We start from the raw sequence: 6,539 nt of genomic DNA on the forward strand, positions 1-6,539 counted from the left end.
TCTCTTCTGCCAAGCTGGATTTTTTTCGAGAATTCAAGTCACGGAGATCATTGTAAACCGGATCCATTCAAACCATGAACAGGTTTTGTTGAGAATGGATTGTGCCATGGTCCACATTGGGCACCAAATGTTGCAGGATGGGACAATTGTACAGCCAATCCGGAACTCGAATCTTTTACCCCTGGCTATCAGGGCCAGTGTCTAGGATTATGCTATTTACATGTGTACAATTAATAAACATGTAGCTAATTTCTTGATCACTATTTATGGTCACCGGTAACCTGCTAATTTGGAACTGCCACCATTGTGCGATCATACTATTGGACATTTATATCAAGTTCTGAGTAAATTGACTACCGGTAACCTACATGTACATGTAGAATAGTAGATGATTGTTTCTTTGTCACAATGCTTAAAACTATAAATGTATAAACTGCAGTTCTAGGTCTTATTGCCACTTACAGATATAATAAATTATGATAAATGAAATGCTTAACATTGCTGAATTCTTAATTCCTGCCCTTGCTTTTCAAGAGACCCGTCTGTAGATCTGCCGTGGAATCATATGGAATTCTATGGAAATCGTTAGATGGAATTCCGTGGAGTATTGGCACTAACTTTCCATCCAATTCCATGCAATCAATGGAAAAGTGAAAAAAAACAGAAGAAGGACTTGATATGGGATGGAATTCCATAAAATGCCGTGGAATTCCATAGAATTCCGTGGCATTCCATATAAAGCCGTGGAAATCCATAGAATGCCGTGGAATTCCATAGAATGCCGTGGAATTCCATAGAATGCCGTGGAATTCCATAGAACGCCGTGGAATTCCATAGAACGCCGTGGAATTCCATAGAATGCCGTGGAATTCCATAAAATGCCACGGAATTCCATAGAATTATATGAAATTCCGTGAAAAGCTATGGAATTTAATAAAAAGCTGGAATAAAATTTAAAAAAACAGATTATAGATCAAAGGCATTTTATCGATTTTGAAAAACAAATGTGAATGTAACTAAAGGTTTCATCATAGAAGTTAAACAAGAACAAGATCTGGCATCAATCATTAACCACACACATGCAGTCACAGTACATATTCAAAAATGAGTGGTTTTACATTTTCATAAAGTACCAACTCTCTTAACCACAGGCATGCATGCACACATTCAAAAACACATCCATAAACATGCCGCATATACAGGTGAGAAAAGAAAAACTTATAAAAGGCACAATATAAAACATAGAAGTAGAATTTTACATTTCTCTTATGACAAGTATACTTCCTTTCTCACATATGTTCATAAACACACACAATTACATGCACACACACATCACGTACAATTGTTGTAGAGTTTTTTCTCATTAGTTTTAACGTTCAACAACTGTTCCTTATTAATTCTAGAACACTTTCAGTATGATAACAGAAGTTCAGTTCTAGTTGATGTGTTCCAGTACAATTCTAGAACAGTTCCGAAGGTTAACTTCAAATATTTAAGATTGAAACCAACTTTCTAGAAAACAAATTCACATGCAGACAGCCAGTATTCAAGTACTGAGCATAGTTAATAATAATACATAACAAATTAACAACTGTTGTAAATTTGTTATTTATTATACTATGCTCAGTACTGTTGAACACGGACTTTATTCAATTATCCAAGTTTCAAATTCCTAAATTAAAAAAAAATAAAAATAAATTAAGACAAAAAACAAACACAAAATACAATTCACAAAATAAATAACTGGTCTTTTTCATACAAGAAGTAACCAAAATAAAACATGTCACCAGCCACAGACTGCCAGGCTTAACACAGAGGCTAGTTTTTAAAAATGTTTGTCCAAGTCTTCCACTGCCATTTTCCTTTTCTTCGGAGAATATTGAACACCAGTCACTGCCTCCGGGTCCTTTTTGATATGAGGTACATTGTATACTGCTCACATGTGCTCTACAGAATAAAAAATCATAAAAATGTCTAAAGCAAAGAGTTATTTACATTCAAACTATAACAAGAGATTGCAAAGCAATATGGTCCCCTACCTGTTAAACTTCACTATTTTAAGTTTGTTAAATATATTTGTTGCCATAGCAACCAGAATTCTTGCATTATAAACAACATGAAATGACGTGCAAAATGTCCTTATTGTCATCTGTTCATGTTTCAAGTTTCATGAAAAAATACTTAGAACTTTTAAAGTTATCCCAGGATCCAGAAAAGTGTATCTGACTTAGACCAATATATTGAATTCCAAAAAGACAAAATACTTTCAGGTGGTTAACATTAAATAACTTATCTAGCCCAGGGCATGACAATATTTACCATGAATTTGTGGCCCTGTAAGTCCTCTAGGTAAATGCGCTTTAAGAGACGCTTTGCTGTTGGATTATTTCCCTGCCAAACTCTGCAGTATCTTCCATCAACTGGTCAATGGTAATTAAAGCACATAATGAAAATGTATAGGGAACGTAATTCATGAATTGTTTTAAATATAAAGTTGTTAAATGGTCTTTAGAAAGAGAACTAAAAACAAAGAGAATACATCGCAAAGCACTAAGCATAACTTAATTTGTTGGTATGATTAGTACAAATTTATTATTGCTATAATTAGAATGATGTGTAATTCTATTGGTATGAAAATGCACACTCAGATACCTAAAAACACATTCCATTGGTTTAATTTTTTATTTACAAGCAAATACATTGAATTGATATCCCCCGCCAATATGCTTCTGGACACATAAGTATTATATTTGACACTCAAACAAGCATTTTTTAAAGATACAAAGGGCCATAACCCCGTTTTTAACAGATGGTGTACAATTCCATTTGGCGTGCATCATCCTCTTATATATATACTCGAACCAGGTTTCAATGAAATCCGCCAAAGCACTTCCAGGATATGGCTACGGACAGATGGAAAGACGGACAGACGGAAGGATGGAAGGACGGACAGACAACACCAATCAATATCCCTCCTCCTATGGCGGGGGATAATAATAAACATTAACACCATTAATGAGCATTGAGTGCTCACCATGCACAGTACAAAACTTCCTTAGCCTCAGTTCCATAACCTTGCATGATAAAATTCCGATACTACATTCAACGTTATTAATTTCTCCACATAGGTCTTATTACTTCCTTTTTCAACCTGCAAACTCCACTAAGTGAAAATTTGGTGAAAATTTGGGTGACAGCTGCTTTTATACTAATATTTGCCATACTAAAACCTCAAATATCACATAAAAAGGTCTACAATAATGTCATAAGAAGATTAAATTTAAAGGAATATTTAGAAATAATAAAAATCACAAACCTTCAGTTGTTGTTCTATTCCTAGACAGACTGCTCAAACACTGTATGCATCACTCTTTAGCAATATTTCATGTCACTTTTCAAATGATATAAATACATAAGTATTTCAAGAAAGTGTTTTTAATGGAAAAACTCTTGATCTCTTCTGTTTGTTAAATTTTTTTAACTTTATTTTAACAAGTTAAACCAGTACATTGTCCACCATGTTTCATGTTTCAATCTAACAGGTAAACTTTCTGTTTGAATTCAGCCAATTAGAAAAGGCTGTTATATCTTATAACCAATAGATTTGCAGCAAACATACCCAACATCTGATGCAAAGCACACGCTGGGGTTATCAGATAGATTGTTATTTGACAACCTGGACTGGCTGAGTTTGATATTGAGAAAAAACAGTGTGTATACCACTTGGACAGGGTTAAGGAATTTAAACTTGTAGAAATTGCTTCGAAAGTAACAACTACTCCTACTTCTGCAGAACTACAACTTTAATTACTACAGCATCAACAACACCACCACCAACAACAACAGCAACAATAACAGCAGCAACAACAACAGCAACAGCAGCAACAACAACAGCAGCAACAGCAGCAGCAACAACTGCTACTATTGCAACAACTGCTACTACTGCTACTTCTATTGCTACTACTATTGCTACAGAAACTGTCAATGCTACTACTTCTACTACTACTACTACTACTACTACCACCACAACCTCTACTGATATAAAAAACACTACTGCTACTACATCAATTACTACAACAACAACACCTACTACAACAACAACAACTACTACTACTAATACAGCTACTACATCTACAACAACTACTACTACTGCTGCTGCTGCTGTCGCTACTATGAAGTCTATTTGGCTATTTGTAAGTGTAAGGTGTTCTATATGTGTTCTTATTCCCCATTAGAACTTTTGTAGAACTTACTGGTTCTAAAGGCGTTCTAGATGTGTTCTAGAACTACATTTTAAAACATTTTTAGAAATTTCTTGACCATATTTTGTCCTTGAAATGTTCTAAAAAGGTTCTTGAAATTATTGGAACAGTTTCAGTCCTAAGCCATTTTCCACAAATGCTCTGGATTTATTCTAAAAAAAATGTTTTGGAACAATTCCAGAACATACGTTTTAGAACACAAATATGGAACAGTTCCAGAACAGTTCCAATTTCTAGAACAAATTTATAATTATCTTTATTGCATTTTCTTTTAAATACAAAATACATGATGCAAATAAATTCATACATGTATTAAACTACAAATACATTTCAGACAACCAGCGAAAATTTTCTAAGTTATTTTCCATTGATTTCCATCCAATAAAAATGTATAAGTTATTTTCCATAACGATTTCCGTTGAAAAAAATGGCTAAGTCCAACATTCCATGGTGTTTTCCATACATTCCGTGGAAATGCATGGAATTTTAGTCGAGATTCCGTGGAATTTCATAACAGCTTCAGATGGAAAATTGGCAAGTGGATGGAATTCCATCAAATTCCATGGATTTCCGTAGAATTCCATAATATTTTCTATGGAATTCCATAGAAAAGTGCTAATGACTATGGCAGATCTACAGACGGGAAGAATACTTTCCAGTCAACCCATTTGGAAAGAGGTCAAATTTTCTTACACTTTCCTTTAAACAGGTTTATTGAAGTTTACGTAGTAAACGCAGTTTATGCAAAATTAGAAATCCCATTCTACTTTCGCTTTAGTATTTACATTCCGCACTTCCGGTATTTTCTTTATCACGTGACCAAATCAGCATCCCGATTCCGAAAAGTCGAACCCGTACCGCATCAGCAGCTAATTAATATTCATGCGCCTTCTGTTTACAAACAAGATAACTGATCGATTGACAACATTATTATATTTATTAACGTTTTAAAAACTTACGAATTCAGAGATGATATATTGAAGAATATACAAATTCGTGCCGTTATTGTGTTCCGATTTGTGACTTTGTCGCCGTTTTTAAAAACGTTATATTGTGCGAAAGATAATTGTGTTTGACTCGGAAAGATTAACAAAGAAATATGGCGTCTCGTTCTTCGAGGTCGGAACGACGCAATTACGATATGACGAACCCGGAGAATTGGGGAGCTAAATAATATCGGGAGGAACTACAAAAAATTGGAATCAAAGCCCCGGTTTCGCTCACAAAGGCTGCCTTGAAGGCACTTTACAAAGAAAACAGTGTCAGAATTCGGACAATGACAATGCCCAAATAAATATCAGATCGGAGGAAAGGCTTCGATCCAGATCGCCGATTATGAGGCAGCAAAACGACACATCGACTATAAGCAGTCAAGGCGCAAACAACTCTCAAATTGACATAGGATTGTGTTTGTCAACACTTAGCAACACGATGTCGGCATTTACCGAGACGATGAAACGCCTGAATGGAAAAGGAAATAGTTCAGGCTCAACAGACACGTCCACGACTTCGACTGACAGCCCCACTTTGGAGGACATCTACCGAGGTATTAGCCCTGATTTTTCTTCTGTATTCAATTCGTGTGATATTGACAGTTTAAGGCTTCGCGCCTCAGAGAACCGAAATGGCATCCCTGCCAGTCAGCTAGGACACCTCGATATCGTGTCAGACTCGCTGCGCAAACAGATCGAAGCTGGTAGAGACGTAAATTTGGCAGCTCTCTTGATCCCAGGTTTTGATATGAACAATGATGCCTTCAAAAATGACTTTAGGCTAAAGAAAAGGCTGACCATTGAACAATTTAGGACTGCTTTCGGTAAATACAAGCGAGTCATGTGCAGAAAGTGGCCGCATAGGAAAAACGAGCTCGATGAATACGAGATTGACATAGGCCGTATTCACGCCTTTTACGGAGAAAAGTTCTATGACTACCACCTCGCCTTTTCAAGCAAGGCTGCGGAAGCTGTGAGAAATGGTATACCGGTCAACTGGGCTATGCGCGACACGGAAAACTTTCAACTGATACTAGGCGGTACTAGAGCCAGTCAGTGCCAACACTGCCACTCGGTATTACATGAATCTGAATTCTGTGCAAACGCTTTAACCCAAGCAGTCCGCTCAAATCAGTATGCAAAAACCAGTGGAGATTCTTCGGACAAATTTGGTCGAAAAATTATCATGCATAAAGGGACCGAAATTTGTAACAATTTCAACAACGAAAAAGGCTGTTCCAGAAGAGGTTGTCCTAGACTTCATATTTGTCTAAACTGCAAGTCA

Source organism: Dreissena polymorpha, chromosome 8, assembly GCF_020536995.1.
Source record: "Dreissena polymorpha isolate Duluth1 chromosome 8, UMN_Dpol_1.0, whole genome shotgun sequence".
NCBI lineage: Eukaryota > Metazoa > Mollusca > Bivalvia > Myida > Dreissenidae > Dreissena > Dreissena polymorpha.